The 12,270-nt window shown below is 42.5% G+C and overlaps 1 pseudogene; it reads right to left on the bottom strand.

The window, feature by feature from the left end:
• Positions 1–553: 553 nt before the first annotated feature.
• LOC100017077 (cytochrome c-like) lies at positions 554–870 on the bottom strand (annotated as a pseudogene).
• Between the last annotated feature and the right edge of the window lie 11,400 nt (positions 871–12,270).

Here is a 12,270-nt window from a genome sequence, read left to right as displayed (position 1 = left end):
CTTGCTTTTGGACAGAGTGGGGTCCATTGCTTTTTCCCAACTGTGATATTTTCCCCCCAAAACATACTACAGGTAAGAGTCCACTGAGACTATTAATTAGGCTTACTCCACTGCTAATAAATGGAGCTGGAATCAATCAGATCTTTCCAAGATGGAGGATGAACACATTGCCTCTGATAAAAAGTTGGACTTGACTAACTCAGTTAAACCTAATCAAACCTTTCATAAGGAACCAAAAAGTGTGACAACTTAGTTGTGGCTAGAATTAGGACCATCAAGAGAAAACAAAACCATTCTACTTAAACACAAGCCTATCCAATCAACACAATTCCTTTATTAAGACTGCTGGACACAATTGAAAAACAACCATTCGTGATCAAAACTCTCTAGAGATGAAACCAATTCAAATCCAGCAGTTACAGGACCTGTTAAAAAAAGAAAAGAAAAGAAAGGAAAAGAAAAGAAAAGAAAAGAAAAGAAAAGAAAAGAAAAGAAAAGAAAAGAAAAGGAAAGAAAGTCTCAGGCCAATAATAAATAAGGCAGCAGACAGCAGTTACTCATTAGTGACCTTCTTCAGGTAGGCTGTCAAGCTTCCCCTCCCTCCCTTCTTCTCAATGCCCTCAAAGATCACCTTTGTCCTCCAGATGTACTTCTTGGGGTTTCCAAGTACTCCATCAGCGTGTCCTCACCTGAGACGATACCTTTGCTTTTGTTGGCAACCATGAACAAGAAACCAGGGATCTGGCCAGTCTTGTGGTCAAAGAGGCCTCTCAGGTTGGGCCCCATCTTGTGCTTGACCCCCTTCTCCACCATGGGGCACTGGGCACACTTCTGCACGAAGATCTTCTTGTCCTTCTCCATGTCTCCCATGGTCAGTTCTAGAGCACTCACTCTCCCTGGCTCTGGGTCTTGGGAATGACTCAGGCTTCCTCTGCCCAAGGACACACAGTACCAGCTGCTATGGCCCCATCTTCGCTCTTAAACAAATCCAAACAGATTGCAGACTCTCGAGCTCATAACAACCTCTCTCTAAAGAGGCTATAGACTTCAGGGTATCCTCGAGAGCCATTTCCTAAACTAATCTGTCAAGAGTGATGGTATTTTATAGCCTACTTTATGGTGTCCTGGCACTTTCCAGTTCTAGTTAACCTTTTCCATGGTCTCCCAGGAGAAAGCAGGCTTTTGAAAATGATAAGGGCAAAAAGGGCATCAGGAGTCAGTCAACAACCCTTTTATTGAGTAAAGGAGCTTGCATGTGGAGCAGGAAGCCAACTGCTTAACTGGCTCACGAAGGGGACCTCAGAGTGGACTTTTATGGGATTCTGGGGGAATAGGGATGGCCTTAAGAAGAGATTTTCCACAAAAAGGGCAGTGACAGAATGTGGGAGATTGGGGTAGAGCAATTAGGGATTGGGTCATTTGAGCAAGCTATAGGGAATCAGGGGGCAGAAAGAGCCTTTGGGGGTGGGTGCTGCAGGCTCTTGGCAGTATCATGGAACTGGCTTTTATCAGGAGGTCCCAGGAGCAGCTACACTGGGTGATCATGGGTGTCACCAGCCAGTACTGGCACATACCATGGCTGGTATGGTCATCTCTGCTTTCCAAGTTATTTCATCAATCCTTGGATTGAAAGGAAGCTCAACCAAATAATCAGTGAGAATATTATTCTTTCCATTTTCACAAAAAGGAGGGTGAAATTATTTAGTGGACAGCTAGAAATTTGATTAAATGCCAATGATGCTGCCTTCATTCAGATAAGGACTTTCAACTGGAGAAATGGTTATTTCTTAACATTTTCTTTAAGAAATAGCAGGCCTCTATCTCCTCCTCTAGGCTTCTTCCAGCTCTAAATCGATAATCTCGTTTTCCTTTGGACAAATCATTCACCTCTCTTTTCTTCTCTTTTTAAAAAACCCTTACCTTGGGGCAGCTGGGTATCTCAGTGGATTGAGAGCCAGTCCTAGAGACGGGAGGTCCTAGGTTCAAATCTGGCCTCAGACACTTCCCAGCTGTGTGACCCTGGGCAAGTCACTTGACCCCCATTGCCTAGCCCTTACCATTCTTCTGCCTTGGAGCCAATACACAGTATTGACTCCAAGACGGAAGGTAAGGGTTAAAAAAAAAAAAAACCCTTACCTTGCCTTAGAATTGATACCAAAATACCAATTCCTAGAAAGAAGAGGGTTAAGGATAAGGCAGTTAGAATCAAATGACTTGCTCAGGGTCACACAACTAGAGAGTGTCTGAAGCCAGATTTGAACTCACAAAGAGGGGAGTCTTCCTGACTTAAGTCCACCACTCTATCCACTGCACTACTTAGTTGCCCCAAAGTGAATTTAGAGGAGTTTAAATGAAAGCAAATTCAAACCCATTCAGCTGGCAGAAAAATTCACGAGTGATCATGGTGGAAAAATCCATTGTCTTATGGTCAACATAGTGAACTAAGCTTCTTAGACAAAAGACCTGCACAGGCTCACGCTAGAAGTCTTATCATCATGGGAGGACCGGCGCCACTGGCTAGCTTTTGAGAACCTTCTGTCACCTTCATGGTAAGATTAGGCATTAGGGTAGAACTCCAATGGATTGTTGAACTGGACAAAAAGAAAAACAAAGCAAAAAATCCATGTAGTTGTTGAGTGAAGTAGTATCTGGATTTCATTATTATTGAACAGGATTAATTTAAGTTTAAAAATTTTTTTTACAAAAGTGATAATGCCTAACGTCATAGCTCTATGTTGTTGTTCAGTCATGCCCCACTCTTCATGACTTCATTTGAGGTTTTCTTGGCAAAGATACTAGAGTGGTTTACTGTTTTCTCCTCTAGTTCATTTTACAAATGAGGATCTGAAGCAAACAGGGTTAAGTGACTTACCCAGGGTCACACAGCTGGTGTCTGAGTCCAAATTTCAACTCATGAAGATGAATCTTTCCAACTCCAGACCCGGAATTCTACCCACTGTTCCACCTAGCTGCCCCCATTTACAAGGCTGTGTAAATGTTGGAAAATGTGTGCATTTTTTACATATTTGTGTAAAGAGTTTCTCTATAGAATTTTAGAGCTCATGGGACCATAGGGTATCTCGCAATCCCTTTGCAGATGGGCTTCTGACTTTATCACCCAGACATTCCTCTCTTCATTGCTTTCAGAGATCTTTCAGAGATTCTCTATCCTCAGCCAGCTTGATGTCCCCGTAGCTTCTGACTCTGCTGATTTCCTTCTCCAACTCTCCTATCTCAGATTCCCCAACATGGCTTTCTATTCTACCTCTCTGACCACTTTTTCTTCATTGTCTTTCTTCCTCATGGTGGGTTTCCACAATGGCTCTGTTCTAAGTTCTCCTTTCTTCCCTCTACATTCACTCTTTGTGGGCTCATCAGAACCCAAGATTCCAACTGGTTCTTCATGGATGAGTCCCAAACGAGACATCTGGCCTGAGTGTCCCTCTATAACATCACTCACTGCTGCCTGGTGCATAGTCAGCCTCCGATCAATGATTGTTGAGTTGAGTTGACTTGAGTCTATGTAGTTATGTGACACTTAACCTTTGTTGCCTCAATTTCATCATCTGTAAAATTAGGATAATAACAGCACCTCCATCCCAAGGTTGTTGTGAAGATGAAACGAAATCACAATCGCAAAACACCTAACAGTGCCTTCTACGTAGTAAGCACTACATAAATGTTATTTTTATTATTTGGGCAGCTAGTTGGGTTATTGGCTGACACATGAGCTTTTTCCATATTGAGGCTCTGGTGTGACAGTGAGGAGGATTAACTGGCTCTGAGTTAATACACAGTGCCTGACACATCATGGGATACTTAATAAATGCTTGTTGGTTGATGGATTAATTAATTGATTCCAAGTTTTTCCCAGTGCCTCTGGCTTTTGGGAAAAGAGTGTTTTATCTGGAGTCTGGAAGATGAGAGTTCAAATCCATCCTCAGACACTACTAGCTCTGTGTTCCTGGCCAAGCCACTCAATCTCTATCTACCTCAGTTTCCTCATCTGTAAAGTGAGAATAACAACACCCACTTCCCAGTGTGGGCGTGAAGGTACTTTGTAAGGTCCTCTGCAGACTTTAATGTGTCCAATCAATGCTGCCTAACCAGATCACTAGTGAAATTCCTTTGTGCATATCTTGGAGAATCTCCCTTTGTTCTTCACCCAACTATTTCCTCCCTCCAACCTCATAGATAATAGTTGTGGCAGAGACCTTGAAGACTATATGGTCCAACCCATCTGTTTTGATGTGTAAACAATACTAAAAAAGGAAAGAGACTTATCCAAGGTCATAGAGTAACAGACTAATGGTCCAGACGTGATGTTTGTAGCAGACCCTCCTCAGGCCATGCTATGGTTTCCTCAGTTATAAAAAAAAAAAAAAGAAGCAACTTTATCCTTTGGGACGATGGACAAAGAAAAGGAAAAGAAAGGCTGCCAATGAAGTTAAGTACCTTTTTCTCATTCATTTTTAACTTATTTTGTTAAATATTTCCCAATTTCATTAAAAAATTTTAACATTCAAGTTTAAAAATTTTGAGTTCCAATTTTCTCCCTAACTCCTGTCCCTCCCCTAGCTTTGAGAAGTCCAGCAATATGATTCTGAGTATACATGTGAAATCATACATATTAGCCATGTTGAAAATGAAAACACACAAGCAGACAAAGAAAACAAAGAAAGTGAACAAAGCCAGCTTCAATCTGCTCTCAGAGTTTATCAGTTTTCTCTCTGAAGGTGGAGATCATTTTTCATTCTGAATCCTTTGGAATTGTCTTGGATCATTGTCTTGATTGGAGTAGCCAAGTCTTTCCCAGCTGATCACCACACTGCTCATCTCAACATATTACTGTTAATGTGCACAGTGAACTCTTGGTTCTTCTCCCTCTATTTTGCATCAGTTCATATAAATCTTCCCAGCTTTTTTTTTCCCCAAACCATCCCTCTCATCATTTTTACAGCATAATGATATTCCATCACAATCATACCACTTGTTCAGCCCTTCCTTAAGGGATGAACATCCTCTCGGTTCCTAATTCTTCACCACCCCAAAAAGAGCAAAGCCAAGTATTTTGATTAAAATCTTGTCTCAGCACACAGTCAGCGATAAAAGTGCTGCAGAATGCTGTCCCCATTGTAAGGACCTGGTGAATTCTACACTTCCATCCTCTGCCTCCTCTCACTAGAGCTTGTCCTCTCTCTAACGAGAAATGAATATGCTTTTCCAGTCCTTATTAACTGAGTCTGGGTTCTGTTTTGCCAATTGCTTTTTAAAAAAAGTTGGCTTCACTGATTATGTGATTGTGATTGCTATATTGATTGGTGTGCCCATAGGGGTTAAATGCAACTGACATGCTGGTGTATGGGTGGATGGTGTACAAAGTGGGGGGAAGAGGAGGAAGGAAGAGTGGAAAAAAGAAAGAGGGAGAGAAAGAGGAGATGGAGAAAGAGGGATAGAGAGAGAGGGTGAGAGAAAGAGGAAGGGAGATGGAAAGAGTGAGAGACAGAGAAATAGAGAAAGGGAAAGACTGGAAGAGACACAGAAAAAGAGGGAAAGAGAGAGAGATGGAGAGGGAGAGTTTTTCATAATTGCTGGGAACATTCCCAGCATGGGGGTCCAGAGCTAAACTAAAACAGGGTTTTATGACTTTTATCTTGCCCAGGATTTCAATGTCTAGAAGGAAGAGCGAGGCCAATAAAACTTAAGACAATTCTACCTAACTTAAATCCATCCCATTTATGAGTGAGTCGAAAGACATCACCATGATGTCATTTTGATCCTCTTCCAATAGGAAGGACAACAAACACCACTGATCCTTATTTTATTTAGCTTAATTAAGGGTTCTTGGCTCAGGTATCTTAGGATCTTTTATCTCTCCCCCACAGGTTGAGGAAAACCCTCCCCTAAGGGGCTAATTGAGTCTAGTGACAAAACAAAAGGTCATACTTGAAACATAAGATGCCACCCATGTAAGGGTTGGGTCATCAGCCCTTTACTTTCTCCCTTATATACTGCTGGAAACATGCACCCCGTCTAAGAAGATGTGAGACCTGGGTGAGTGTCAAGATCATTGGAGAACTGAGCTAGGGCTGGAAAGGATCTCAAATTATCTAATTCATCTCTGCCATTTTGCATATGAATCTAAAGTCCAGAAATCTTGAATAACTCACCTCCCTCTGGCCCTTCATAAAGGGAGAAGTAGCAAACCTGGAACTTCAATCTAGTACCTCTGGCTCTGAAACTAGAACCCTTCCTACCACACCGGGTGCTAAGTACCTAGATCAGGCCTCCCAGAAGAGGTCATGTGCACAGGTGTCTGAGAAAAAAGGTTGTTTATTGGAAATTGAGATCTAGGAGTCAACAATCTCAGCTCTGGTTTTACGTCTGACTTTAACAAGGTGTGTATCATCTCTTGCCTCAGTTTTCTCATCTGTAAAATGGAGGGGTTAGGTTATGGTATTTTGGGGGCTCCTTTTTTCCTTATTTCTCTAATGCCATCTCAACTACAATTCTCTCTGGCAGGTTTAAAAAAAAGGACTGAGAATGGCCTCAGGAGAAGTCAGTGCCTGCCAGAGCTGCCAGAGAAGAGAGCCAAGGGGCTTCCCTCAAAAGAAAAATGCTGGGACTTCAGGTTTTTGCTATAGCTGATTGACCCAAGGGACTCCCTGGCTGTCTGTTTCTTGTCTGACCTCAGGGCTAGGACCCTAAGGCCTCAGGAAGGGTTCCTCCTCAACTGCAGGAAATCATTTGGAAAGCTGCTTATTTCAGGGGAAAATAGAGATTAGGAAAGGAAATTTCACAGGATGCAAATGTCTGAAGCCAGAGAGTTGAAAACGGAAGTCTGTGGAGGCCCACCTAAACCTCCTTCTTCTTTCTTCCCTCTGAGGTCCTCTTCAATAAACACCCCACATCCTGATTCCTGGCCCGGCTGAGAAAATATGATTGACTTGCAAATTTATTTATAAGCTAGGCTCCCTGGGAAGGGATTTCTACCCTCCTTTCCCCCTCCAAGAGGCTGAGATTTTATGAGTTTGGTACTAGGCAATCCTTCCATAATGGGGGGTTCCAAGAAGCATGAGCTATGACCAAGGTCAGAGGAAGTGGTGGAAGACTTTTCACTGAGGTCCTGCCCCATTCTCAGGGAATTATTCTCATAGACTCCAGACTTGGAATGAACTCTAACTCCCTGGTCGGCCTGCCACCATCATCCATCCCTAGAGGTAGCAAAATCAATGGAAAGAGTTTCAAGTTGGAGTACTTGATTTCAAATCCTACCTTTGACCTCAGGTGAGTCATGTAGGTTCCCTCATCCATAAAATGAAGAGGTTAAACTCAATGACATCATAGATTCCTTCTAGATCTATAACCCTAAATCGCTTAATCTCTCCATGCCTCAGTTTCCCCATATGCAAGAAGAAAGTTGTATTAGGTGGCCTCTAGGGTCTTTTCCAGTTCTCCTATGATTCTAAGTCTCTCAGCTTCTCTGTGTCCCTGTTTTCTTGGCTATAAAATGGACCTGTTGGATGAGATAGCCTTCAAGGTCTCTTCCAATTTTAAATCCATGACCCCATAATCTCCTGTTCTGCTATTTGCTCCCTGTATGAAGTTAGACAAGCTATGTTGCCTCTCCCGTCCTCAGTTTTCTCATCTGTAAAATAAAAGGATTTAAAGAAGGCAACTATAAGTAAATTAGGTGAACACAGAATAGTATACATGTTAGACCTTTGGGAAGGGAAAGACTTCAAAACCAAGCAAGACTTAGAAAGAGTTACAAAATGCAAAATAAATAATCTGGAATACATCAAATTAAAAAGTTTTTGTACAAACAAAACCAATGTAACTAAAATCAGAAGGGAAGCAACAAATTGGGAAACAATCTTTATAAAAACCTCTGACAAAGGCTTAATTACTCAAATTTACAAAGAACTAAATCAATTGTACAAAAAACCAAGCCATTCTCCAATTGATAAATGGGCAAGGGACATGAACAGGCAGTTCTCAGCCAAAGAAATCAAAACTATTAATAAGCACATGAAAAAGTGCTCTACATCTCTTATAATCAGAGAGATGCAAATCAAAACAACTCTGAGGTATCACCTCACACCTAGCAGATTGGCTAACATGACAGCAAAGGAAAGTAATGAATGCTGGAGGGGATGTGGCAAAGTAGGGACATTAATTCATTGCTGGTGGAGTTGTGAACTGATCCAACCATTCTGGAGGGCAATTTGGAACTATGCCCAAAGGGCGATAAAAGAATGTCTACCCTTTGATCCAGCCATAGCACTGCTGGGCTTGTACCCCAAAGAGATAATGGACAAAAAGACTTGTACAAAAATATTCATAGTTGCGCTCTTTGTGGTGGCCAAAAATTGGAAAATGAGGGGATGCCCATCAATTGGGGAATGGCTGAGCAAGTTGTGGTATATGTTGGTGATGGAATACTATTGTGCTCAAAGGAACAATAAAGTGGAGGGATTCCATGTGAACTGGAACGACCTCCAGGAAGTGATGCAGAGCGAGAGGAGCAGAACCAGGAGAACATTGTACACAGAGACTAATACAATGTGGTACAATCGAACGTAATGGACTTCTCCATTAGTGGCAATGCAATGTCCCCGAACAATCTGCAGGGATCTAAAAAACACTATCCACAAGCAGAAGATAAACTGTGGGAGTAAAAACACCGATGAAAAGCAACTGCTTGACTACAGGGGTGGAGGGGATATGACTGAGGAGAGACTCTGAATGAACACTCTAGTGCAAGTACCAACAACATGGAAATGGGTTTGAATCAAGAACACATGTGATACCCAGTGGAATCGTGCGGGGGCTATGGGAGAGGTGGTGGGAGTGGGGAGGGAAGAAAAGAAAATGATCTTTGTTTCCAATGAATAGTGTTTGGAAATGACCAAATAAAAATAAAAAAAGAAAGTTTAATAAATGAATCTTGTAAATTTAAAAAATAAAATAAAATAAAATAACTATAGAAACATGGAAAAAAAATAAATAAAAGGATTGAGCTAAATAGTCACCCAGGTCTCTTCTGACTCTAACCTAAGTTTCTTTACCGCTGATTCTCTGTGTGGTCTTGAGTAAGTCATTTTGCTTCTCTGAAACTCAATTTTCTCATCTATGAATTGAGGGCATTGACTTACATGTCCCCTCTGGTTCTTCCCTTTGAACTTTGAACCTATGATCGATGTCCTCCAAAAGCATAGATACAGGGAAAAACTCAAAATACAAAAACTATGAAGTTACAAAATTAGGGGACAACTCGACTTTTTAAAAAATGAGTGTTCAGAGGGGTTCTTTAAATGATGGGAATCCCCAAGGAGGTAGTAAGATGGCCATCATTGGGAGTGTTCTGGCAAAGGCTGGGTCAAGAATACTGTGCACGTTCAGTTGAAGTAGATGATCTCTAAGGCCCCTTCCAACTCCAAATCTGGGACATAGTCACTCCCCCCTGGGTGTTTGGGCATTTGCTTTCAGTATCATAAGAGGCTATTTTGTTCTAGGACCAAGGGGAGACTTAGCCTATCATTGTAGAGCTGTACCTGCTCGCCAATTTATGGCCTTGAGAGTTATGGGCTAGCACAGTCCTCTCCTTGTGCCCCTCCACCCTGTAAAAGAGACTTGCCCAGGCTCGCACGACCAGAACATGTCAGAAATCAGACTGGAACCCACGTGTTCTTGATTCAGACTGCTTCCTGATAGAGAAATTAGGGGGTAAGACACACTTAAAACTTGCTTGTAATGGAGCCAGGAAGACACAGAGTCAAGTTGCTCCTTTGACACCTATTGACTATATGACCCTAGGCAAGCCACTTAACTCCTAACTGTTCATCTTATTCATTTTTTTTCAGTTGTGTCCAATTCTTTGTGAACCCACTTGGGATTTTCTTTGCAAAGGTCATGGAGTGGTTAGCCATTTCTTTCTCTAGCCCATTTTAGAGATGAGGAAACGAAGGGAAACTGGGTGAAGTGACTTGTCCAGGGTGTTACAACTTCTAAGTGTCTGAGGCCATATTTGAAGTCAAGAGAATGAGCCATCTTGACTCTAGGTCCATTACTCTATCTACTGTACCAGCTAGCTGCCTCTTGTTCTTTAAGACTCTAAGTAAAGGGAAGGCACCAACCCACCTTGGTGGAGGGGGATGCCTCATCAAGGAATTCATTGTACCAAAGAAATCATAGGTTTAATCTCTATACTCTTTCTGGACCAACAAAGTAAGTCGATGAGGGAACTGGTTTTAATTTATAAAAATTCTATTTGCCCATCACTGTCTCATGGCTTTTACATAAAACAAAGGGCCCCACAGATTCCCTACCTCTCTGCTTCTCCTTTCCTCTTGTCTTCCTAAATTTGGATCATGATATCATGGTGCCCTGGTCCAAACCCCCCCCCCACACACACACACTCACACTCATACTCACACTTCTCCTTTTCTACCCTTCATCTGCCCTGTCCAAGACCAACCTGTCTGCCTCCAGAGTCAGCACTGGTTTCCAAGATTTCCTCTTTTAATGCCACCAAGGAGGATTAAAACCCATCTCTTTTCAGTTCCCTGCAAGTTTCTAAGTAAGAACCAAAGCTCTAGATCACTATTCTAGGCCCCTTTCCAAGGGCCTGGACTGGCCTTTTCTCCACTTCTGCCCCCCATACCCACACACCCAAAACAAAATGAGGAAGTTCAAGGGCACGGGTGAATCATTTCACAGATTCCCAGAATCTAGACCTTAGATTTCTCGGCTAAGTTTAATATCTCTCCTCCCCCAAATGATATTCCTAAAGATCTGGCCCCATCATTCCCAGGTTCAAGTAATGTCAGCAGTGCCTGGGCCTTTGGACACCCATACAAACTCTTCTCTCAAGCATTGACAGCCCTTGACAGTAGTCTGGCTCCAATCTACCTCTCCGGACTTCCATATTACTCCCCAGCCCTTCCACATTCCATATTCCAGCTCATCTCATCCATTTGCTCTTCCCAACACACAGCATTCCCATCTTACACCTCACTGCCCAAACTGGCACCCATTCCTGGAATGCTTTATCCTTCCTCACCTCTGCCGTGTCATCCCCAGTTCCCTTGGAGACTTGGCTCAGGCGCCATCCCGGGTCCACCCAAGACCTTTACTGGCACTCCCCTTGGCTAATACCCTCTCTCCTCCTCCCCAGGAAATTACTTTGTACTTATTTGTATGTCTTTTGCATTTGCCTGTCCATGCCTGAGTCTCTGGGCTCATCACCTGTATAGAACCATCAGAGAAAAGAATCTTAAACCAACAGTAGCCCAGAGTTCACCAGTTGGGTCACATTTTCTGAACTTGATTTTCTGGAACTGTCATTAGCCTATTTTTTGAATCACCTAACACTTAGCACAGTGCCTGGCACCTAGTAGGCACTTAATAAATTGTTTCAGATTGATTGATTGATTGGTTGTGCCATGGAGGCAGACAGGGGGGAACAGTGAGTCCAATCTCCTGATACTTGCTTCCTGGTCCTGCCTTCTGAGAGTTTGGAGCATTACTGTTGCTGAAGAGGGATCAGGTTTGGAAGGTGCTAAATGCACCCCTGAGTGTCAAGAGTGATTACTCATAAGGCCATGCAAGAACCGTGCCAGGGTATCTTCCTATCTTCACCCCACCCCAGCTCCACTCCTGGCAAGGGAGGAACTCTTCAGTTAACCTGACCAATTCATCGGAGTTCTTTCTGTCTCTCCTTTAGCTGGCTCCTCCCCAGAATTTATCTTGTATGCATCGTGTAAATGCTTAAATTTGTGTGCACTTAAATTCACAGGTGGCACAGTGGATAGAGTGCCAGGTCTGACTTCAGGAAGACTCCTCTTCCTGAGTTCAAATCCAGCCTGAGATTCTTACTGGCCACATGACCCTGGAAAAAAATCACTTAACCCTGTTTGTCTCAGTTTCCTCATCTGTAAAATGAGCCAGAGAAGAAAATGGCAAACCACTCTAATATCTCTGCCAAGAAAGCCCAGAATGGAGTCAAGAAGAATCAGACTTGACTGATGAGCATGAACAACAGTCTCCCTGAGAGAATATAAGCTCCTTGAGGGCAAGACTCCCCAGTGCCTAACAGTGCCAGGCACTTAGCAAGAAAGGGGTTAATCAATGCTTATTTTTTTCTTTTTTTAAATTTTTAAATATTTTTTAATTTATTAATCAGTGCTTATCGGTTGATTGATTCAAGGGTTATATAAGTATGAGTTATTGGCTAGAGAATTTTGAAGAATCTCAGACAACATTTCG

This window comes from Monodelphis domestica, chromosome 2 (assembly GCF_027887165.1).
Source record: "Monodelphis domestica isolate mMonDom1 chromosome 2, mMonDom1.pri, whole genome shotgun sequence".
In the NCBI taxonomy this organism is placed as follows: Eukaryota; Metazoa; Chordata; class Mammalia; order Didelphimorphia; family Didelphidae; genus Monodelphis; species Monodelphis domestica.
This window is presented reverse-complemented; position numbering and strand designations above follow the sequence as displayed.